Source organism: Gorilla gorilla, chromosome 3, assembly GCF_029281585.2.
Source record: "Gorilla gorilla gorilla isolate KB3781 chromosome 3, NHGRI_mGorGor1-v2.1_pri, whole genome shotgun sequence".
Lineage (NCBI taxonomy): Eukaryota > Metazoa > Chordata > Mammalia > Primates > Hominidae > Gorilla > Gorilla gorilla.
In genome coordinates this window covers 204,578,765-204,604,323 of record NC_073227.2, presented here as the reverse complement: position 1 = coordinate 204,604,323, position 25,559 = coordinate 204,578,765, and the positions used below count along the sequence as shown (strand labels likewise).

General features: G+C 42.4%; 1 long non-coding RNA gene and 1 other non-coding gene across 2 annotated transcripts; one reads left to right on the top strand and one right to left on the bottom strand.

Annotated features, from left to right (window-relative positions):
- Positions 1–365: 365 nt before the first annotated feature.
- On the top strand, positions 366–472 carry LOC115934503 (small nucleolar RNA U13). Its single transcript, XR_004070294.1, has one exon. It is a non-coding gene; the product is annotated as a small nucleolar RNA U13 (small nucleolar RNA).
- A 4,652-nt stretch (positions 473–5,124) lies between these two features.
- LOC109026683 (uncharacterized) lies at positions 5,125–20,823 on the bottom strand. The gene is made up of 6 exons (XR_008679135.2): positions 20,428–20,823; positions 18,519–18,667; positions 17,799–17,935; positions 6,699–6,854; positions 6,233–6,324; positions 5,125–5,308 (listed from the first exon to the last, which is right to left on the bottom strand). It is a non-coding gene; the product is annotated as an uncharacterized lncRNA (long non-coding RNA).
- Between the last annotated feature and the right edge of the window lie 4,736 nt (positions 20,824–25,559).

Below are 25,559 nucleotides of genomic sequence, written 5' to 3'. Positions count from 1 at the left end.
TAGACCTCTAGGCCCAACTATCAATTTCCAGGGGATACAAGTGTTTGCAGCACAAGTCAAATGATACCACAAGGAAACAATCAGCCAATGTAGATTGTGGGATCTGCAGACAAATGACCCATTTTCTTTAACATATTATAGCATATTGAAAAGAGACTTATAGAATAAAAGAGACTTAGAGATATAGCAGCCAATTTGTGATTCTCATTGTATCCTGAGTCAAACAAATCATCTGTAAAAAGGCATTTTTAAGATGAAGTAGAGCAATTCACATACAATCTGAATGTTAGATTATACTCAGGAATGGTTATTAGTTTTCTTAAGTGATAAATAGCAAAGGGATGATGTTTTTTAAAGTCTTTACCATTCTTTTTTGGTTCATAAGTGTGATGATTTCGTTTTCATGTTAAAGTGTGAGATCAGCCTCCCTCAAACCTTGTTACTACATCAACACCACATTATCCATCCAATGTGGAAAAAAAAATCTTTACTAATTATCACTTAGACATGCACACTGAAGTATTTACAAGACACATGTTGTCTGAGATTTCTTTCAAAATATTCAAGAAGGCTCAGCATGGTGGCTCACACCTACAATCCCAGCACTTTGGGAGGCTGTGGTGGGAGGATCAGTTGAGCCCAGGAGTTCGAGACCAGCCCTGACAACATAGCAAGACCTCATTCTACAAAAAATTTAAGAATTAGCTGGGCATGGTGATGTGTGCCTGTAGTCCCAGCTACTTGAGAGGCTGAGGTGGGAGAATTGCCTGAGCCCGGGACGTTGAGGCTGCAGTGAGCCGTGATCATGCTATTGCACTCCAGCCTGGGCAACAGGAAAAAAAAAAAAAAGAAAGAAAGAAAAAAATGCTCAAGAAAAAAGAGTTATATTGGGGAAATGGATGAAAATTAATTGGCAGAAAAATTACATAAACAGACCCAGAAATGAGACAATAGAATAAGTGGAGAAGGACTTTAAGATAGTAACTATACCTATATCCTGAAAGTTTAAGATGGTAGAGAAAAGTATGCCCATGTTAAAAAGAGACATGAGAAATATTTTTAGAGACCCAATTAAAACTTTTAGAAATAAAACTAAATGTCCAAAATAAAAAATATATTGGATAAAATTAATAACAGATTAGAAAGTGCAGAAGATTAGTAAATGTGAATATATAGCAGTACAAACTGTCCAAACTAAAACACACAGAGAGAAAAAAAGACTGAAAAAAAGAATAAAATATAAGTGAACTATGGGACAACTTCAGTTAGTCTAATATATGTGTAATCGTGTAACGGGAGTCTGGTGGGAAGAGGAAGCAGAGGATCATAAAAAATGTTTGAAGAAAGAATAGCCAAAACATTTCCAAATTTAATGCAAACTATTAATCCACAGGTTTAAGAAATTTAACAAATCCCAACACAAGACATGTAAAGAAGACTATGATAAAAATATATCAAAATCAAGTTGTTAAATCTACTACTAAAAAGGAAAAAAAAAAAGCAACCAGGAAGAAGATACAGGTATGGAGGAATAAAGATAAGAATGACAGCAAACTTCTTGTTAGAAATAATATAAACCAGAAGATAGTGGCAAAGCAACCTTATAGTACTAAAAGACAAAACAAAACAAAAAACACTGTCAACTTAGATTTTTATATCCAGTAACAATGTCTTCAAAAGCAAAATCAAAATAAAGACTTTTTCAGACATACAAAACCAAAAGAATTAATCACCAGTAGACCTACACTGTAAGAAATATTAAGAGAAGTCCCTTAGGCAAAAGTATAATGCCAGGTAGAAATCTGGTTTTATACAAAGGAATAAAGAACACCAGAAATGGTCATTGTGTAGGGGGTATGGGAGGGAGCAGGGGAGGTTAATATAAAAGACTCTTTTTTCGTATTTAAAAAAATCTCTTTGAAACATAATTTTATAAAGCAAAAATAACCACAATGCATTGTGGGCCTTATAAATAGAAGTAAAATTTTGGACAAGAGCACAAAGGCCAATCCAGGATTTGAATTTATCGTTGCAAGTATATGTGAAACAGCATGACATTTCTTGATGGTAGATTATGATAAGTTAAAATGCTTATCAGGGGTTGGCAAACATTTTCTGTAAAGGGTCAGATAGTAAGTATTTCCGTCTTTGCAGGCCTTATGGTCTCTGTCACAACTACTCAATTCTACTGTTTTCGTGTTCTATTTTATTTTTATTTTTACCTTTTATTTATTTTTTTTTTGAGACAGGGCTTCACTCTGTTATCCAGGCTGTAGTGCAGTGGCAAATTCACAGCTGCTGCAGCCTTAAGCTCCTGAGCTCAAGCTGTCCTCCCATCTCAGCCTCCCAAGTTGCTGAGGCTACAGGTGCATGCCACTACACCCAGCTAATTTTTTTTTTTTTTTTTGGTAGAGATGGGGTCTCCCTGTGTGGCCCAGGCTGGTCTTGAACTCCTTCTGTGATCCTCCCACCTCAGCCTCCCAAAGTGCTGGGATTACAGACGTGAGCTGCTGCACCCACCCTCAATACTGTTGTTGTTCTGCAAAAGCAGCCACAGGCAATAAATACGCTAATGAGTGTGGGTGTATTTCAATAAAACTTTATTTACAATAACAGGTGGCAAGCAGATTTGGCTTAGGGGCTATAGTTTGCTATCCCCTGATATATACTATAAACCCTAAATCAGTCATTAAAAAAAGAGAGGTATAGCTAACAAACCAACAAACAGATAAATGAAATTGTAGAAAATATTCAACAAATCCATAAGAAGGCAAAATGGGGAATGCAATAAATAGAAAACAAACAGTAAAATGGTAGGTTAAACGTAACCATATTAATCACATTAAAAGTAAATGGACTACCAGTCATTAAATGACATAAATCAGAATTGAACAGAAAAAAGACCCAAGTATAGGCTCCTTACAATAAATGCACTTTAAATATGAAAATAATAAAAGGTTATAAAAGATGGAAAAAGATACGCCATGATAAAAGTAATCAAAAGAAAGCTGAAGTACTACATAAATATCGAAGTTGATTTCATACCATGGAATGTTATCAGAGATAAACAGAGTCATTTCACATTGATAAAGGGCTCAAGTCATCAAAAAAAATAGCAATCTTAAATGTTTTTGCACATAATAACAGAGCTTTAAAATGCATAAAGGAAAACTGGTAGAATTGAAAGGAGAAATAGATAATTCCACAATTATACTGAAATATTTCAATTTTGTTTTTGTTTTTTTGAGACGGTTTTATTTTTTATTGTTTTATTTTTTAATTTTTTTGCTTTTGTTGCCCAGGCTAGAGTGAAATGACCCAATCTCAGCTCACTGCAACCTCCGCCTGCCGGGTTCCAGCGATTTTCCTGCCTCAGCCTCCCTAGTAGCTGGGACTACCAGCTCCTGCCACCATGCCCAGCTAATTTATGTATTTTTAGTAGAGACGGGGTTTCACCATGTTGGCCAGGCTGACCTCAGGTGATCTGTGCACCTTAGCCTCCCAAAGTGCTGGGATTACAAGTGCGAGCCACCGCGCCCGGCCTATACTGAAATATTTCAACACTCTCTCTTAGTTATTGATAGAATAAACAGACATAAAATCAGTAAGCTTATACAAGATTTCAACAAAATGATCAACCAACTTGACCTAATTGAAATTCCACCCAACAACAGCAAAATATACATTGTTTTTCAGTGCACAGACAAAGCATTCAAGACTAGCTCTGAAACTTTAACAGGATTGTAGGTAAATAGTTCTATCACAGCCACTTATCTTTTTATCATTTGAGGACACTATCTCTCTATCACATGCCTTCATGACAGACAGAACAAGAGGAAATAAAAATGACAGAGTACAGGTAACAGAGAGCGCAGTCAAGGAATGCATCAAACCTCCAGGCAAAACTGATCTGCCACGACCAGGAACAGGGCCTAATTAAAATGCAAATGACAAGTACTAAATCTTTATTGGGAAATCACAAAGGGAGAAATTAGAAATAGAAATAAAGCTACCTTATTTGGTAGACTGTAATTTAAATACACATGGTTCATTAGGAGAAAAAATGAATTGGGGGAAAAATAAACATACAGTCCAAACACAAAATTTCCCTATACAATCACACATCACCTAATGGTGGGGGTACATTCTGAGAAACATGTCATTAGGTGATTTTGTTGTTGTGAAAACATCAAAGAGCGTACTTAACTCTAAATGGTATAGCCCACTATATACCTAGGCTGTATGGTATAGACTATTGGCTGCAAATCTGTACAGCAGGTTACTATACTGAATATTGTAGGCAATTGTAACACAATGGTAAGTATTTGTGTATCTAGACATAGAAAAGGAACATTAAAAGTAGAGCATAAAATATTTAAAATGGTACACATATATGGGGCACTTACTATGAATAAAGCTTGCAGAACTGGAAGTTGCACTGGGTAAGTCAGTGAGTGAATGGTGAGTGAATGTGAGGGCCTAGGACGTTGCTGCACACCACTATAGACTTTATAAACACTGTACACTTAGGCTACACTAATTTTTTTTTTTCTTGAGACAGAGTCTCATTCTGTTGCTCAGGCTGGAGTGCAGTGGTGTGATCTTGACTCACCGCAACCTCCACCTCCTGGGTTCAAGCAATTCTATTGCCTCAGCCTTCCAAGTAGCTGGGACTACACGTGCGTGCCACCACGCCCAGCTAATTTTTGTATTTTTAGTAGAGACGGGGTTTTGCCATGTTGGCCAGGCTGGTCTCGAACTCCTGACCTCAGGTGATCCACCCGCCTTGGCCTCCCAAAGAGCTGGGATTACAGGCATGAGCCACTGCACCCAGCCACTAAATTTATTTTAAAAATGTCTTTCTTCAACAATAAATTAACCTTAGCTTACTGTAATGTTTTTACTTTATAAACTTTTTAAAAAAAATATTTTGACTCTTTTGTAATAACACAGCTTAAAACACAAACACATTGTACGGCTACATATATATACATATTTTCTTCCTTTATATCCTTAGTCTCTAAGTTCTTTTCTGTTTTTAACTTTTATTTATTATTTTTTACTTTTTAAACATTTTTTGGTGAAAAATGAAGACACAGACACACACATTAGCCTAGGCCTACACAGGGTAGGATCATGAGTATCACTGTCTTCCATCTTCACATCTTGTGCCACTGGAAGGTCTTCAGGGGAAGTAACAGGCATGGAGCTGTCGTCTCCTGTGATAACAATGCTTTCGTCCGGATACCTCCTGAAGGACGTGCTTGAGTTTTACTTAACTTTTTTTAATAAGTAGATGGAGTGTGCTCTAAAATAATGATAAAAAGTATAGTTTAGTAAATACATAAACCAGTAAAATAGTCACTTATTATCATCAAGTATTACGTACTGTACATACTTGTATGTGCGATGCTTTTATATGACTGGCAGGCCAGTATTCACAACAACATGTGAGCAATGCATGGCACTACCATGTGGCAATGAATCTGGTAGCTATGATGTCACTAGGCAATAGGAATTTTTCAGCCCCTTTATAATCTTATAGGCCCACCATCGTTCATGCAGTTTGTCATTGACTGAAATATCATTGTACGGCACATGCCTGTACATTATTTTTTGCATTGCTTTGAAGAGATAATGCTAATCCATTAATGTCATTATGACAGGAACTCACGACTCTACAAGTCACCAAATGATTAAAGTGAAACAAAATCCCCTCTAACTAAATGGAAGGCAAAGTATGTAAAAACTTTCAGAGTCAAGCCACAAAAGAGACTTGTCATGTGTGGGCCGAGGAAATACCAGCTATGTAGACAAATGGTGATGGGGAAATAGAATTTTAACCCTGGAATCTTAACATTAAAAAGTTTTTAGTTGATTTTTTTTCACTGTTGATCCCCTAATCTTATTTCTTCTGACAATGACATTTTCTGCTTAAGGTTAGAGCTATAATTTCAGTGGAGTAGAATGAACGTCCTTGGCCTTCTGCAGGCACGTGCCCTGGAGTTTAATTCCGTTCCCCTAGTGAGAAGCTGCAGGACTTGTAGCCTGTCCGGTAACCCCTTCTGCAGCCACCTTCCCACACCAGGGTAGGCTGTGATCAGGAGCCAGTCATCAGCCCTAATCCTACAGACACACAGTTGCTCACTTGGACAACATTTCAGCAAGATTGTGAAGCTACATGGAGGAACCCACGTGGTGTGGATGTGATCAAGTGTTCTCACCGAAATACCTGGGCAAGGAATTGGTGCTAAAAGACCCCAGGCCAGCTTCCAGTCCACGCTGTCGAACAGGAATATGTGAGCCACACATGAAATGTTAAACCTTTTCGCCGCCGTGTTTGGAAAAGCAAAAAGAAATTAAGTAAAATTAATTTTAGAGTTTTATTTCATCCATTATATCCAAATAGTATCGTTTCTCTACATACAGTCAATATAAACATTATTAATGAACTATTTTACTTTCTTTATTCTAAGGCTTCACAATCTGGAGCGTATTTTATACTTTCAGCACATGTGAACTTGGACTGGGCACATTACAGGTACTCGACAGTCATATGTGGCTCCTGGCTACCGTATAGGACGGTGCAGTACTAAATGATTGATGGTAGAATAGTGGACAAGAAAACCTTCAGCAATATACAAGTATAAAGTCAATATTTTTATTATCGGGGAAAATATGCAGTGCTAATATCTTACATGTTCAGTTCTGCCTTGCGGAGGGTGCGGTGGAGTGGGGAACTCTGGTCAGCATTCGCTCCCAATGTGAGCTAAGCCTTCTGCTCACATGAATGATGAAACTTGTTCATACAGGCTTAGAAATGTGGGTCATGGTGGATATGTAATTTGTAAGTCCTAGGAGAAAAAAGAATTATTAGTAGTTAGGGAATTATTAAGAGAACCAGACCAAAGCTATTCTGCAAGTTTTGCCATTTAATAACATTTTCGGAGTCTAAACTCTGGGTGAGAACCAAGCTCTGCCTGAGAAATGACAGTGCCTAGATATCTTCTCTCATGGGTCAGCTCATTCTTCTTCTTCTTTTTTTTTTTTTTTTTTTTGAGACGGAGTCTCGCTCTGTCGCCCAGGCTGGAGTGCAGTGGCGCGATCTCGGCTCACTGCAAGCTCCACCTCCCAGGTTCACGCCATTCTCCTGCCTCAGCCTCCGGAGTAGCTGGGACTACAGGCGCCCACCACCACGCCGGGCTAATTTCTTTTTGTGTTTTTAGTAGAGACGGGGTTTCACCGTGTTAGCCACGATGGAAGTCAGCTCATTCTTGCTCTTTTAGTTACGTTAAATTCATAACCCCCACCTTCCACCGCCCCCCCCACCACATCAGCACCACTGTGCGTACACCACTGTTCTCCTACAAGTATGTTTTATAGAATGTACTCACATGACTGGAAATTTGCTCACTGTGATTCAGGAAGAGACATCTACCTCTCTTGCAGGAACTCTCACTAGACCATTGCCTGACAGTATGAAAAGACTGTGCAGTTCCAAGTTGAGGTTAAGAAAGTATGTGTACCAATTAAGTTAAACCTAAAATTGTATAAGAATAAACCCTTTTTAAAATTGCCAACATGGTGAAACCCGTCTCTACTAAAAATACAAAAATTAGCCAGGCGTGGTGGTGTGCGCCTGCAATCCCAGCTACTCAGGAGGCTGAGGCAGGAGAATCGCTTGAACCTGGGAGGCAGAGGCTGCAGTGAGCCAAGACTGTGCCACTGCACTCCAACCTGGGCGACAGAGTGAGACTCCATTTTAAAATAAAATAAAATAGCTTACACTTGTATTTGTTATCCATTTCTGCATAACAAACTACTCCAAAACTTAGTGGCTTAAAACAACAGACATTTATTATCTCACAGCTTCTGGGGTCAAAAATTTGGGAGTGGTTTGGTTGGATGGTTGTGACTCAGGTTTTTTCATGAGGTTACAAACAAAATGTCACCTGAAGGCTTGACTGGGGCTAGAAGATTCACTTCCAAGAGGGCTCACTGACATGGCTGTTGGCAGGAGGCCTTAGTTCTTTACCATATGGGCCTCTCCACAGGGCTGCTTGAGTGTCCTCACTGCATGGCAGCTGGCTTCCCCCACAGTAAGTGATCCAAAAGAGAGAGCAGAGAGAAAGCCACACCACCTTTCTTAACCTGGTCTTGGAAGCCACACATGCCCACTTTCACCACACTCTATTCATTGGAAGTGAGTTACCAAGTCCAGCCCCCACTCAAGGGGAGGGAAATTAGGCTCCACCTTTCGAAGACAGGAGCGTATTTTAAACTCATATTTTCAACTCAAAGAGTTCAGGGGCATATTTTAAAACTGCCACAACCTTTGTTGGATACACTTTTCTACAGCAGTTCCTCCTGACCTCCCTCACACCCAGACTCTACTGCTAAGTTCTGCAGCATCAATTGGGAAGGCTCCTGGCCCACAAGGTATCTTCCCACCAGCTGCATCAGGGCCCCCTGACATGGGTCTTAATACCTAAGCCAGTGCTTATTAAACTGCAGGTTTTGACCCATTAGTAGATCTTGGCCAGTTTTTTTTTAAATAGATGAGATGAGAAAATATGTGTATGTATTCCACGTAGTAAGCATAGATTTCATAAAACATTTACTTCAATTCACTGATTCATTTGTACATCATAGTCTTTGGGGGCCTATGATGTGCCAGGAACTGTTTGGGGAACTTGACACATGAATGAAGAAAACAAAGACCCCTGTTCTCCGGAGCTAACAGTCTAGCGGAGGGATCCAGACCATAAAAATAAACGTAGTAAAATCAAGAATTTAGTATACTCAAAGGTTCAATGGGAAAAGGAAAAACAGGGCAATATAAGGAGGTTCAAGAGTGGTAGGGGTGAGTTGCAACTGTAAATAAGTTAAATAGGTAAGCGACTTGAGACAATAGTAAACAAATGATGTGTGCATACATATGTATTGATATGGTTTGGATCTGTGTCTCCACCCAAATCTTATGTCGAATTGTAATCCCCAGTGTTGTAGGTGGGGCCGGGTGGGAAGTGATGAGATCATGGGGATGGCTTCTCCTGGCTTAACACCATCCCCCTTGGTGTTGTCATGGCAATAGTGAGTGAGTGAGTTATCGTGAGATCTGGTTGTTTAAAAGTGTGTAGTACCTCCTCCCTCTCCCTCTTCCTCCTTCTCCAGCCATGTAAGATGTTCCTGCTCCCCCATTTGCCTTCCACTATGATTGTAAGTTTCCTGAGGCCTCCCCAAAAGCTGAAGCTGCTATGCTTCCTGTACAGCCTGTAGAACGGTGAGCCAATTAAACCTCTTTCCTTTATAAATTACCCAGTATCAGGTATCTCTTTATGGCAATGTGAGAACACGCTAATACATGTGTAACGTATGTGTGTGTATATGTATGTGTGTGTGCGTGCGCACCTGCATGTGTATATGTCTATGTGTGTACTGAGTCTGTTATAAAATTCATTTCTTACCATGAATCATACTAGCAAATCCAAAAAACTCTGCCACTAGACCACGATCTGGCCTAGATACCATGGGAAGGAAGAAGACAGGGAGAAGAAGAGGAACACCCCATTCTGCTCATTTCCCAGAACCAGAGCTGGTATCTCCTTGGTAAGGAAAGAGACACAAGCTCTGGGCTGTGTGGCGTGCCATCTCAAATCAGGAAATTCTTCACCTTTTTAACCTTGCTAAACCCAGGCCATTTAATTTAAAAAGCCATCCCAACCTTTAGCAAGCTCAATACTAAATTTACAATTGCAATAGACTATAATGTGTATTGCATAAAGAATAAAGCCTGCTGTGTTGGAGAAACATGGTGGGGTCTTCATCCTAATGAGGTAGGAGGTAGAGGAAGAATTCCAGGGAATTTCCTAAAAATAAGAGTCAGGGGGAAAGACTGTGTGGGAAGAAAGGATTTCTATAGTCTGTGCAAAGTCTTGGATGGGAGAAAACGTATGACCTAGAAAGAATGCAAGTACTAGAGTTCTAAATTGTGGGCTGGTAAAGTGGTGAGATCAGAGTCAGACTGATTTTCAACCCACAGGAAGTCCATGTTAAAGAGTCTAAACTTTATCCTGAGAGCAATGAGGTGCCACTGAAGAGTTTTAAGCAGGGAGAGATCTGTATTTTAGAACTATTTTAGAACATTGAGCCTTGTGAAAGCAAATAGCAAAGATCCTCAAAGTGCAATGTGAGCAACCCATGAGGTGTGCAAAGCAGTCTGTTGAAGGTGGGAAGAATATACTAGATATACTAATTTACCAGAAAAGAAAGGAAAGTATTGGCTGGGTGCACGCCTGTAATCTCAGCAATTTGGGAGGCCGAGGTGGCCAGAACACTTGAGTCCTAGAGCTCAAGATCAGCCTGGGCAACATGGTGAAACCCCGTTACTGCAAAAAATACAAAAATTAGCCCGGGGTGGTGATGGGCGCCTGCAGTTGCAGCTACTTGGGAGACTGAGGCAGAAGGATCACTTGAGCATGGGAGGTCGAGGCTGCAGTGAGCTGTGATCCAGCCGTTGCACTCCAGCCGGGCCAACAGAATGAGATCCTGTCTCAAAAAGAAAAAAAAGAGAAAAAAGTATTAAGCTTTACAAAAATGTAGTATATAGATTTCAGCATATAATTATATATAATTTATAAGTAAATATATTGGGAGTACATACTCGAAAATTTTGTGCTGATAGGGATGTGCAGTCAAACACGTTTAGAGACCCCGGACATAGGAGATGACCTGGAAGAACGCCCAGGAGGTGGCTTCTCCTCAGCTCATGCTTGGTAGGTTTGCTCCCATCCCGGGGAAGCAGGGCCCCTCCCAAGACTTTGTTCACAACGGAGGCTTACAGCAGGAGCCCCCAGCACTGCATGCTCAATGATATATAGACTAAGTGGAAGAGTTTCTTGGCTATGCATCCCAACTCTGTCCCCAGCAGCATGCTTTCCAGGAAAGGGAGGAACCCAGGTGTTCCAAGGTAGAAGGAACAGAAACAGGAAGTGCTGGCAGGACTCAGGGGAGGGAAGCTAGCAGGGCCACTTGGCCGACAGCCTCAAGGTTGAGGAGCCTCGAGTTTTGGCTGCTGTTCAATGACAAGTCTGTGCAGGGGAACACAGTGAGACTTTTTCACAAATGCAGACTTTGACCTTGAGCGACATCGTTTTCTAAGAGGCATGCACTAACCATGACAGAGGCTGTTGCCATGGTGACTCATGAGTGGCCGCTGTTTGTGAGAGTGAAGAGCTCAGGCTGTACTTCTGGAAGAGAGAGTTTTGTCATGTTGAAACTCCTCCTATACATTTGGTGGCCTCTCTCCAAGAGAGCACTTTGAGATATGAAAAGACCATGTGTGTGTGCTCCTTGTAGAGGATGAGCGTGTCGCTTGATGAGGAACCTTTGAATAAACAGATTTCCTCATTCGACCCGGCTTCATGAGAGGTTTTCCTCTGAAATGTTTTTTATTTAGTATTTATTTTTCTCTTAGCTTTAAATTGAATTTATGTAAAATAGGATTTTGCAATCACCTTTTGTTGTTTCATGCGTGTCCTTTTTATTTATTTATTTATCTTTGAGACGGAGTCTCACTCTGTCACCCAGGCTGGAGTGCAGTGGCGCGATCTCGGCTCACTGCAAGCTCCACCTCCCGGGTTCACGCCATTCTCCTGCCTCAGCCTCCCGAGTAGCTGGGACTACAGGCGCCCGACACCACGCCGGGCTAGTTTTTTGTATTTTTAGTAGAGACGGGGTTTCACCGTGTTAGCCAGGATGGTCTCGATCTCCTGACCTCGTGATCCACCCGCCTCGGCCTCCCAAAGTGCTGGGATTACAGGCGTGAGCCACTGCGCCTGGCCCGTGCATGCCCTTTTAAAATATCTGCTCTGTGTGCTATTTTCAGGCTATTTTAATCTTTTACGATCCTCATCACTTGCCGTTAAATAATTAATTGTTGTCGATTGCACACCGAATTTTTTTTCAAATGTCAGCCTCATCCAGAATACAATTTAAGTAGAAACCAACCGCAAATAATGTAAGAATTTAGATACTGTAGGTTTACAAATTTTTATTTGGCTCACAATGTATTAGGTAATCATTTTATTGTTATCCCACGGTTCATTATTAGATCCTATGGAAACCCATCGCCACTGGTACTAGTTAAATATGAGGGTAGAAGGGAGGGGGACCTCAAAAAATCCAAGGGCTACCTGGCTTCACTGAAGATCCTTAGAAGTTGTTTAGACTAGAGTGTGAACGTGGAGAAAAATTTAAGACCTATTTAGGAGGTTAAAGCAGTAGAATTGTGTTGTACTCAGTGTGGAAGGTGAAGACAGGCAATAGTTGGAGACAACATCGAGGGTCCTGCTTGTGACCTGCATGGTGGTTCCATTCCCTGAGATAGGGAACCATCGAAGAGGACCAGTTTTTAGCTAGAAGACAACAAATTCAATCCTGAACATGTTGAGCTTGAGCAACTTTGTCTTTGTATTAAATATCTGTTGTAGAGATGGGGTCTTGCTATGTTGCCCAGGCTGCTCTTGAACTCTTGGACTCAGGTGATCTGCTCACCTCAGCCTCTCAAATGCTGGGATTAGAGGCATGAGCCCCTGCACCTGGCTACAAGAAACTTCTGAGACATCCAAGTGGAGAAGATCTGGAGTTGAGAATAGAAGCTTGGGCTAGCAATGTTAATTTGGAAGTTGTCATATGGATAATGATTGAATCTATCAGCAGAGCTCAGATGAATGGAGATCTAGAAATCTCAAGAAGAGTATCGGCCGGGCACAATGGCTCATGCCTGTAATCCCAGCACTTTGGGAGGCCGAGGCAGGTGGATCACCTGAGGTCAGAAGTTTGGGACCAGTCTGGCCAACATGGTGAAACTGCATCTCTACTAAAATACAAAAATTAGCCCTGCATGGTGGCGGGCACCTGTAATCCCAACTACTCAGGAGGCTGAGGCATGAGAATCGCTTGAACCCGGGAGGCAGAGGTTGCAGTGAACCGAGATTGTGCCACTACACTCCAGCCTGGGTGACAGAGTGAGACTTTGTCTCAAAAAAAAAAAAAGAAGAAAAGTATAGAAGGAGAAAAGAGCTTCGGACAAAGCATTAGGTCATTCTGATATTTAATGGTAAAAGGATGAATATCTCAAGAAGGAAAATAAGTTGATGATGTGCTAAACGCTGTTTAGAGATTAGGTAACGTGAGTGTGGAACGATGTTGAGAGCACCGGAGATCCCGCCGTAAACTACACTGGTGTGATGGGAGTGGATTGGGCAATGAGAAGTGAGGAGATAAAAATCATAAATCTATACACAGCTTTCACTAAATTTAGTCATAAAGGAGAGAAGAGAAAGGTGGAGGTTGCTGGAGGGAGTACAAATCATGGCATAGTTTTTGGTTTTGTTAGGTTTAAGATGAGAGGGACATGAGGATGCCATGGAAAGAATCAGTTGAAAGGGGTAGTTTGAAGCCACAGAGGAGCGAAGAGATAATTGCAAAAGCGGCCAGGAAGACCTCCCACAGGTCAGGAAGAAAGAACATCTCCTAATGTAATAGAAAGCACAGAAAGACTAGGTGCAAGTGCCAGGTTGGTGCAAAAGTAATTGAGATTTTTGCCATTAATTTAAAAGAAATCGAGAGAGTTCTTGGCTGTTGGCTTCATTTTACCCTAAGAAGCTAAGGGTGAGAAGGGAGGTAAAAGGATTAGAGGTTTGAGGAAAGCAGGAAAGTTTCAGAACTGTTGTCCAATAGAGAAAGAAAGGGAGTGAACCAGAGAAATATATTAAGACTTCCAGGCAGAGCTGGGAGTCCATTGAAGATTGGTGATTATTCATTTATAAACGCCTCTTTTCACAGGCCTAATGGAAAGACTGCCAAAAGCTTATTAAATAATTCCAGAATCTTTCTTGATGGTTACTTGTAATATGGACATCATGATAATTTTCCTACATATATTTTATCATCTATATTTTCCTTTCATCATGCTTGAACATCGAATTCAAATCCAAGAGAAAAGTTAACATAAGTGAATCTAATTATTTTTTTCTTTACAATTAAAATGTACTAGACTGGCTGAAGCCAGTTAATCCATGAACCCACCCCCTCCAAGATACTAATATCTAGTATGAGTATTTGGAATGCTGATAAGGGTACACAGAAAAAACCACAGCATTAACATAGCAGCCTTTGCAAGGTGGGCTGCTGGAAGGGTTAGCTAAAAGTGTGCAGAATTCAATAATTCATGGGGAATAAGGGAGTATTAATTGCCCAATACTTCATGGGCAGTTAAGGAGATAGGTAGTATTCAAAATCAAACTCATAATTTTTTTTTTTTTTTTTTGAGATGGAGTCTTGCTCTGTCTCCAGCCTGAAGTGCAGTAGCAGGATCTCGGCTCACTGCAACCTCCGCCTCCCAGGTTCAAGCAATTCTCCTGCCTCAGCCTCCCACATGGCTGGGACTACAGGCGCACACCACCACGCCTGGCTAATTTTTTGTATTTTAGTAGAGACGGGGTTTCACCATGTTGGCCAGGATGGTCTTGATCTCCTGACCTCGTGATCTGCCCGCCTCAGCCTCCCAAAGTGCTGGGATTACAGGCGTGAGCCACCACGCCCGGCCCAAGCTCAGAATGTTAGATAAACTCAAGAGCTTGAGTGCCCAAAAGCAAAGTATCCATGTAGTCTTGTAACGGACTGTGTGAGACCAACCGAAGGCTGCGTGACGGTTAATTTCATGTGTTGACTGGTCTAGGGTAATGGATGCCCAGGTAGCTAGTGAAATCTTATTTCTGGGTGTGTCTGCGAGGACATTTCTCTTCTGCAAAGAGGTTGGCATTTGAATTGGTGGACTGAGTAAAGAAGATCCCGCTCGCTAACAGAGGTGGGCATCATCCCATCTGTTGGGAGCCTGAATAGAACAAAAGGCAGAGGAAGGGTGAATTCTCTCTCTCCTGGAGCTGGAACATCCATCTTCTCCTTCTCTTGGATATTGGAGCTCATCATTCCTGGGCCTTCGGACTTACACCAGTGGCCCCTTGGTTCTCAGGCCTTCGGCCTCAAACTGGGAATTACACCACGGGCTTTCCTGGTCTCCAGTTTATAGACAGCAGATTATCGAAATTTTTTTTTTCTTTTTTTTTTTGAGACGGAGTTTTGCTCTTGTCGCCCAGGCTGGCATGAATGGTGCGATGGCTCACTGCGACCTCCACCTCCCGGGTTCAAGCGATTCTCCTGCCTCAGCCTCCTGAGTAGCTGGGATTACAGGTGCCTGCCACCACACCCAGCTAATTTTTGTATTTTTAGTAGAGACAGGGTTTCACCATGTTGGTCAGGCTGGTCTCGAACTCCTGACCCCAGATGATCCACCCCCCCACCGGCCTCTCAAAGTGCTGGGATTACAGACGTGAGCCACCGCGCCTGGCCTGTTTAACTTTTTGACCTCCATAATCATGTAAGTAATTTCCCATGATAAGTCTCCTCTTATATACCTGTATATCTCCTACAGGCTCTGTTTCTCTGGAGAACCCTGACTAATACAGGCTGATACAGTAAGAAATTCAATGAAATAACAAAGAAGGAAGATAATGAATTTTGAAGACAACCATTCTGGGAGGAATATGAATATAAAGAGAAACAAAGACAGAAATGAAAGAAAATATTTTAATTGCACCAATGTTTATTATTTGATCTCTTGCTATTAGGTTTCTGTCTCCTGGAGTCCTGAGGAGCTGGTGGTGGGGAAGCAGCTGGTGATCTTTCTCCAGGTGTTCCATTCGAAATAGTACAGCAGTTTCTTCACTGACGAAGTTTAGGAGAGTCCTAAAATGTGCTGGTCATTTCCATCTTCAGCTTTTCTCTTTGCTCTGTGTACTCTTGTGGGAGATGACCTTTCTTTTCATATAAGCACATCTCTCTCCTTTTTCTTTTTAAAGGGACAGGGTCTTGCTCTGTCGCCCAGGCTAGATAGAGTGCAGTGGCATGATCACAGCAGCCTCTAACTCCTGGGCTCAAGCATCCACCTGCCTCAGCCTCCCAAAGTGCTGGGATTATAGGCGTGAGCCACTGTGTCCAGCCTCTCCTTTTGTGTATGCTCAAGAAAAGCCTAAATAGAAGACCAGGATCCAAGTCAGGACGTTCCCTTTCCACCCACTCAGTGGCCTGAGGCAGCAGCCCGGAAATCTTCCTGCATTCTTCCATCTCCCTCACACCCATCCATACTTATCCATACTGATCCATCCACAAGTCCTCTCAGTTCCGCCTCTGAAACGTCTTTCAAATCCTTTCACCTCTCTCTCAATCCCTGTTTCTGCCTAGGGCCACCATCGTCACTCACACAGATCACACCTGCCTCTCTGCCCATGCCTGCCCTCCACTCCTCCCTAATTCAGCAGCTGCACAGCCAGAGATTTGTCCCAGATGCAAATCTGATCATGCTAGTTCACGCTAAGCTGTGCAGTGGCTCTGGACTGCTCTGAGAATAGAGCCCAAACTTCTAGAACCTTGGCCGCAAGGCCCCTCGCCTGCCCTCTGTCTCACTTTCCCCAGCACTTAGGTGCCTGCCTGCCTGGACTTCTCTGGGATGCTTTCATCTCACCCTGCTCTCCTCCTTCCCTCATTTCCTCCATTCTCTTCTCTTCTTTCTACCCTATTCACTGGGCAAACTCCTAAAGCAGGTTGCTGTTTAGATACTGTTTACTCCAGAAAGCCTTCCTGAACCCAGCTGTTTCTTCTAGACCCCACCTTTTCCTTCCTTCAAATATCAAAGTCAAGAAACCCTTGTCGGCCGGGCGCGGTGGCTCCCAGCACTCTGTGAGGCCAAGGCGGGCAAATCACGAGGTCGGGAGTTTGAGACCAGCCGGGCCAATATGATGAAACCCCGTCTCTATTAAAAATACAAAAAATTAGCTGGGCATAGTGGACGGCGCCTGTAATCCCACCTACTTGGGAGGCTGAGGCAAGAGAATGGCTTGAACCCGGGAGGCAGAGGTTGCAGTGAGCTGAGATCATGCCACTGCACTCCAGCCCAGGCGACAGAGTGAGACTCCATCTCAAAAAAAGAAAGAAAGAAAAGAAAAAAGAAAAAGAAATCCTTGTCACATTTTATTGCACCTATTTGCGTGAAAGCACAAATGAGCTTAAAGGCTCAAATATTGCGACTATCTAATAAGGACTAACAGTAGCTCTCTTTCCTGTGTATGTGTTTATTCTGCCTTCTCCCACTAAAGGGACAGCTCCTTTAGGGGAAGAATTTTGTCTGCTTCGTTCATCCTTGCTGCTCAGGACCCAGGAGAGTACCCAGCAAAGATGCTGCGTTAACTTGGCCAAATGAGTGAAGGCAACAAATGCTCAGGGGGGCCAAAGAAAGACAGTTTTGGCCAGGCTTGGGCTCGAGTTCAAAGCGGAATAGCGTGTTGCTGTGCCCCAGATTGGAGGTGATAGAAGCAAGGTAACAGAGAAAGTCTCACTGGGAAAGTGAAGCCCAAGGAGGAAAGGGAAGACAGGTTAGAGCAATCGGTTGTCAGGATCAGTCTATTCTGCTCAGTGCTATACTCCTAAGCACAGTGGTTGGGCTGTAACAAGTTTCTGAAAATATTCAACTGAATGAATGAATGATCAAACGAATTCCTAATGCAGCCCACAGCTTTTTGGGACTTAGAAAATGAAATGCGGGCCAGGCGCGATGGCTCACACCTTGTCATTGAACCACCTTGGAAGGATGAGGTGGGCAGATCCCTTGAGCCCAGGAGTTCAAGACAAGCCTGGGCTACATGGCGAAACCCTTTCTTTAAAAAAAATACAAAAGTTACCTGGGCATGGTGGTGTGCACATGTGGTCCCAGCTACTCAGGAAGCTAAGGTGGGAGGATTGCTTGAGCCCGGGAGGCAGAGGTTGCAGTGAGCTGAGATCATGCCACTGCACTCCAGCCTGGGTGACAGAACGAGACCTTTTCTCAAAAAAAAAAAAAAAAAAAAAAAAAAAAGAAAAAAAATTGATCAGACTTGGGGAAAATGCTGATAAGACATTGAATTCTAGTAATGGAAATTCCAATATATTTGTTTCCATAAGAAATAAAACTGACAAGTGGGCCCAGAATTCATAAGACCTACCTTATTTTCCCTGAAGATTTGGAAAGTCAATCACATAATATTTCTTGATGAGCATAGATTCAGAGAAAGGGAAGTTATCATTTGAATGTTTAGTAACATATGGCTCTAACTGCCCAATTTCTTCATTTCTGTAGTTGGTGGGTACACCTGCCAGTGAAGCCCCTGCACCCTGTCCCCAAGGGCACCACCAGCCCCAGCCTTTCAGACTCTACTATTTTGGTCCTTTTTTGCCAACCAACCCCCATATTACAGTGACACATAATTTAGATAAGCCAACATCTTCTATTAGGTTATTAGGGCCTTTAACCAGCCTAAGAGTCTTTCCCCAGATTGGCATATCTCTATTGTGCCCCCTTGGAAGTTCCGATTTTATGGTGGAAGCAACCACATTTCCCTCATATCCAAGTCCTAAGGAGTCACCTGCCCCAAGCAACGTTTTCCACTTGAGCATTCTGAGACTGCGAAGGTGGGTGGAGCTGTAGATGCATTAGGTAATTTACTGGGTCAGTGACTCGTTTGAAATTGAGGGCTTCTTGGCAATGACGTTTGAAAAGAGAAAAATGTTGAGTCTAGGAGACAAGACAAGAATTAGAACAGCTATTGAGAGCTCCACAGCAAGGTGGCTGAGATTGCTTAGTAGAAAGAGGTTGGGGGCAAAGTGCCCACTCTGAAGCTAGAGCTTAGTCATTTTAAAATGAACAACCTGTGCTTGGTAACATGCATAAATACCTTGTTATTTGTGTCTTCTCTAATTACTTCTTATTCTCCCTTGATGTATTCAAGCTCTTGGAAACACTGAACAGTGTCTTAATGGTATTAATGACTAACAATAGCTCTCTTTCCTCTGTATGTGTTTATTCTGTCTTCTCCCACTAAAGGGACAGCTCCTTTAGGGAAAGAATTTTGTCTGCCTCATTCATCCCTGCTGCTCAGGACCCAGGAGAGGACCAAGCAAAGATGCTGCATTAACTGTCGCCAAATGAGTGAAGGCAATGAATGCTCAGGGGAGCCAAACAAAGATAGTTTTGGCCAGGCTTGGATTCAAGTTCAAAGCGGAATAGCGCATTCCTGTGGCCCAGACTGGATGCAGTAGAGGCAGAGCAACAGAGAGGGTCTCACTGGGAATGTGAAGCCCGAGGAGGAAAGGAAGACAAATTACAGAAACAGTTCGGCCCAGACAGGCCGTCATCTCCCAGTGCTCCCCTCAGCTGAAGCCTGGGAGAGCTTGTGTGTGTGTGTGTGTGTGTGTGTCTGTGTGTGTGTGTGTTTGTTTTTGTTTTTGTTTTTGAGATGGAGTCTCACACTGTTGCCCAGGCTGGAGTGCAGTGGCGCGATCTCTGCTCACTGCAACCTCCACCTCCCAGGTTCAAGTGATTCTCCTGCTTCAGCCTCCCAAGTAGCTGGGATTACAGGCACCCGCCACCAGGCCTGGCTAATTTTTTGTATTTTTAGTAGAGACGGGATTTCACTGTGTTGGCCAGGCTAGTCTTGAACTCCTGACCTTGTGATCCTCCTGCCTGGGCCTCCCAAAGTGCTGGGATTCACTGAGGCAAATAGCAGTGCAGGAATAGACAACTAGCTCATATCTGGCAGCAAACACCATGGAAGAATTTAGTGTTTGAAAAATATTAACTTATTTACAGTAACAAAATGTCACATCAGTAAGTTACTTTTTAATCGACAAATAAACCAAAACAGAACAAAGGAAAAGATTAGAAAAAGTTTTAATGGCTTTGCTAACTTGACTTCCTGAGACTGTTTTGAGCCATACTTTCACTGTTTTCATCTTTAAAAAATAAAAACAATAAGCCTGGAATCTGGACTAAGAAAACAATTAAAAACGAAAAAAATAAAAACAGACTTGGCACCATGACTTACGTCTGTAATCCCAGCACTTTGGGAGGCCGAGGTGGGGGGATCATTTGAGCCAGAGTTCAAGACCAACATGGGCAACATAGTGAGACCCCTATCTCTACAAAAAAAAAAAAAAATTAGGCAGACATCCTGGTGCATGCCTGCAGTCCCAGCTGCTCGGGACATTGAGGTGAGAGGGTTGCTTGAGCCCAGGAGGTGGAGGCTGCAGTGAGCTGAGATCGTGCCATTGCACTCTAGCCTGGGAGACAGAGCAAGACCCTGCCTCGAAAATAAAATAAAATAACCCACCTACATTTTCCTCATGACCTTTTAATATTGCTATATCAGAAAGTGATATAGATGAAGTCACTTTAGCTCCCTGTGAAAATATTTTACACAATTCTCTTGGAACCGTATGTTCCTGTCTCTCCACAAGAGAGGCCATATGTTTTTGAAATTTCCATTGAAGACTTACCCTGCCTTAGCTTTTCAGTATCCCGGGATCAGCTTCTCTTACACTTTTATACTGGAGAACAAATTCATCTCCTAAAGAATTGATGACTTCTTAAAATGTCAGATAACAACAGACACATAAATCATCATCCCTCTTTGACTGCCATGAAGTCACAGCGAAATGTTGGGCTCAGCTACGGATCCTGGCACAGGAATCCTTGAGTTCAAGAAGCACTCAGGCCACACACACTTGTGTGTCTGTCCCTGCCATGCTGTAAAATCACAGAAGTGTGTGAATGACGAAGATTTTATTCATGCTGCTTGGTTTTGTCCCACAATGAGCTCCAGGAAAATTCCAGACTGCCACTGTTTTTTTTTTTTTTTTCCTCAGCCTCTTCCAGACGTTCATTAACTACTGTTGCCTCCATTTATCTAAGTTGGCACACAGAAGAAGGTATGTTAAGTGATTATGTGCTTTGTACTGCTTTTTTTTTTTTTTTTCCCCTTGAGACGGAGTTTTGCTCTTGTCACCCAGGCTGGAGTGCAATGTCATAATTCTCCTGCCTCAGCCTCCCAAGTAGCTGGGATTACAGGTGCCCACTACCACCCCCGGCTAATTTTTGTACCCTTAGTAGAGACACAGTTTCACCATGTCGACCAGGCTGGTCTCGAACTCCTGACCTCAGGTGATCCGCTCGCCTTGGCCTCCCAAAGAGCTAGGATTACAGGCATGAGCCACTGCATCTAGCTTGCTTTCTTCTTGCTTATATTTCTATTAACAAACAAGCCATATAATGTATTGCTTTTTTAAGATACAAAGAACAATGGTAGAGGTTACTGAAAAACACCTTGCTTGGATGTCATTCTCATTTTGTGCATGATTATATTCATATGCAATTATTTTAAGTTCCAAAAGACAGAAAAGTTCACACTCGGAGAGGTAAACCTTCCACCCACCTGGAGACTAAACTGTTCAATTATCTCCCTCCTTCATTACATGGTTCTTCTTTAACTATCCACTTTTTATTTTTTTATTTTTATTTTTGAGACAGAGTCTCACCCTGCCGCCCAGGCTGGAGTGCAAACATGCAATCTCGGCTCACTGCAACCTCCGCCTTCCGGGTTCAAGCAATTCTCCTGCCTTAGCCTCCGGAGTAATTGGGATTACAGGTGCGCACCACCGTGTCTGGCTAATTTTTGTATTTTTAGTAGAGACGGGGTTTCACCATATTGGCCAGGCTGGTCTCGAACTCCTGACCTCAGGTGATCCACCTGCCTCGGCCTCCCAAAGTGCTGGGATTACAGGCGTGAGCCACTGCACCCAGCCAACTACCCATATACATATTTTTTTTTGACTTTTTTTTTTTTTTGAGACAGAGTTTCGCTTTGCTCTTGTCCCCCAGGGTGGAGTACAATGGCACGATCTCTACTCACTGCAAACTCCGCCTACCGGGTTCAAGCGATTCCCCTGCCTCAGCCTCCCAAGTAGCTGGGATTACAGGCACCCACCACCACGCCTGGCCAATTTGGTATTTTTAGTAAAGATGGGGTTTCGTCATATTGGTCAGGCTGGTCTTGAACTCCTGACCTCAGGTGATCCACCCACCTCAGCCTCCCAAAATGCTGGTTTTACAGGTATAAGCCACCTGGCCCAGCCTACTACCCACATTTTAATCATCCTTATGTAGCTTTAATTGCGAATTCCTGGACTCTTGAGTAGGCTGACTTTTGAAAAATGCATGAATTTTAAAACAAAATTAACCCTATGTATAGTATATATCAATTAAGCAAAGGTTTCTTCACCGACTGAGGTGAAATCTTCGGGGGTCCACGAAGTGTTTGTGGTGGCCGGTTTCGTGGCATAGTGATCATTATAGCAGTGATTCATTTCACCAACTATTAAGCACCTACTCTTTCCCGTAGGCCTGGCTAGGCTTAGAGATGGAGGAAGACTTCAAAGTAATGGAATACAATATCCTTGTCTTTGAGGTATTAACCTGCAGTAGCTGAGGGCATATGTCCTGTTTACCTGAAAACAAAATTTTTTTCAAAGCAAAACAAAAATTAATTATAGAGATTTGAGGTTTGGTTAGTCTTAGAAGGTTTTGTGGACTTCAAATTTCATCTTAAAAGAAGTGTAGGATTTAGATGACTGGAAATAGGGAAAGAATTATTGTTCCAGGAGAGGAAAAGCATAAACCAAGTTTGCATAAAGGGAACCAGTAGTGAGCCATGGGCACAGGCAGGGTGGAAAGTTAGACGGGAAAGGTGCCTCTCCTAGAAAACTGGTTGAAAGGCTGACCAGGGACTGGGGAGTTAGGGGTTAATCTCTCAATCCGATATATGCTAAAGAACCATTGTGAACTCTTAATCAGAGCAGAGGGATAATGGAAATGATGCTTCAGAAAGAATCCACTTGTGCAGATAAGAGGCTTTGTAATTACCAGAGAGGAATAGGATATGAAGGTTTTCATCAGCATCAAGAGCTGTCTGAGCTACAGAAAATTTCTAGCTTCCATACAAAATGAAGGTTTATATAGAACAGCAGAGAGGAGAAGAAAAGGGCATTAAAGGATAACTTTTAGTTCCACAAAGAATGGTGACGAAAGACTAAAGTTTCTAGCATAGTACTGGTGACATCGTAGGGCTTAATAAGTATTATTACAGTTGTTATTGTTATTTTTATTACCATTGTAAGATTATTTTGCATGATGTTTTCATAGCAATAGAAAATAAGAAAATCTTACATTTTTTATGTGACAGCTAGGTTAGAATCTGATTTCTTTTTTTCCCCTTTCAACAACCCTGAGATGTCGATTATCCCTTTTTTATTATAGTAGAAGATACAAGGCTCAGAATGACTAAGAAACATACAGCTAGTAAGTGGTAGAGGCTGGATCTGGACCCAGATGTATCTGGCTCCAGAATCCATGCTTCTTCCACTCTGTCTCTGAATCGGGAATCAAAAGATCTGCCAGAAGCTAAAAGAGCAAATGTATGATTGAAAAACCAATGACTGCTCTAAACTCACCTAAAGAGTCAGTGAGAAGGGAGAATGTGTAACAGTGAAGCGCAGAAAAGGGCAGGGTCTGGGAGGCAGAGCTGGGAGATGATTTAGCTCCGTGCAGCAGAAAGTTTGGTGACTGATGGATACACATCAAATGGTTTCCCTGAAACACAGGCAGTGTTCCGGCTTTACAAGGCTGGGATGCTGTCTCCCTTATCTTTTATGCGAGATTTTATCGTCGGCTTCCTGGATACCTTGTTAGAGAGGAATACGTGCTCTCTGTACCGCAGAGGACCCGGAAAGGAACAGTTCAGTGCTGGAAAGGAAATTGCAGTTCACAGAGTAAAACACCGATGATCCCACTGATACCCTGGCCTCTAGTGAATTGTATTAGCATGAGCCTCTTTCTCCATGTACCTAATCAATATGTCATACTAATGAGATGAAGTTTCTGAATGTGCACACCTAAGAGAAGAATACCCTAAAGGAATCCTACTATGAGGCCCCTAGATGGCTAACTAGAGGGCCTCTTTCTGGTGACGCCGACCCTTGAGAAGTTCAACAAAGCGGGGTGCATATCACTGAGCACTTTCCATCCCTTGCTGCGTCTCCACTTCCTGGAAACCTTTTCTGCTCAAATTATCCTACTTAAAGTTTTTGTTTAGAAGTGGCATACATCAATCCTTTTTTTTTTTTTTTTTTTTTTTTTTTTTTAGACAGAGTCTTGCTCTGTCGCCCAGGCTGTAGGAGTGCAATGGCGCGATCTCGGCTGACTGCAACCTCTGCCTCCCAGGTTCAAGTGATTCTCCTGCCTCAGCCTCCCGAGTAGCTGGGATTATAGGCACCCGCCATCATGCCGGTTAATTTTTGCATTTTTGTAGAGATGGGGTTTCAACATGTTGACCAGGCTGGTCTTGAACTCCCGACCTCAGGTGATCCGCCCACCTCAGCCTCCCAAAGTGCTGGGATTACAGGCCTGAGCCACCGTGCCCAGCCGCATACATCAATTCTATTCACGTTTTACTCATCAAGGCAAGTCACATGGCCAAGCCTCATGTAAATGATGTGTGCAAGTATAATTTTCCATAGTAAAGGCAACAAATAATTGGGAGTAATAGTGTAATCTACTACGTGGCATGGATTTGCTTACTAATTTGTTTAATTGAAGATTCTATTCTTTCCAGCCATCAAAAAGAATGTTGTCTCTCTTCAATAAATTTCCTGTTACTTCTATTGGAATTTGGTTTAATGGTTCATATTTAAAAGTATTTTGCTGGTTGTTTCCACTTAAGAATTTTGATTTACTTCTCTAAGTTATCAGCTTTGCTTCAGTAACAAACAGGTACAAAAATGTCAGTTGCTTACAATAAAAACCATGTGTATGTCTTGCTTGTGTTACATGTGAGTCTGCCACAGTCAGCCCGGGACTGTGCTTCTGCTCCAGACCGCCGGTGGGTGGCAGGTCTGTTGTGGTGTCTTCTCAATCTGGGACCTCCACCAGAGAAGCAGCCCTGATCCGGGACAGGCTGCGACAGGGGGCAGAGCAAGAGTCCTTGCCAAAGCAGGTGTATTAATCAGGGCTCTTCAAAGACACATAGATAGATAGATAGATAGATAGATAGATAGATAGATAGATAGATAGATAGATAGATATATCATATATATAGATAGGATATATAGAGATAGGATATATAGATATAGATATATATAGAGATAGGATATATAGAGATAGATACATATATATGATTTCGTCTAGGAATTGGCTCACACCATTATGGAGGGTGAGAAATCCCACATGCCACTGTCTACAAACTGGAGAACAGGGAAAGCCAGTGGTGTAATTCAGTCCAAGTCCAAGGGTCTGAGAAGGGGGGTTGGAGGGGACTGGTGGTATAAATCCCTGTCTGAGTCCGAAAGCCTGAGACTCAAGAGCTCTGATATCCAAGGACAGGAGAAGATGGAGTTCCTGGCTCAAGCAGAGTGAACAAATTCACCATTTCTTCTTTTTTTGTTATTCGATTTGAGCTCTCAACAGATTGAATGATGCCCACTCACAATAATGAGGGTAGATTTTCTTTACTCAAGCTACCAATTCAAAGGCTCACCTCCTCTGGAAACACCCTGCAAGCATGTTTTACCAGCTATCT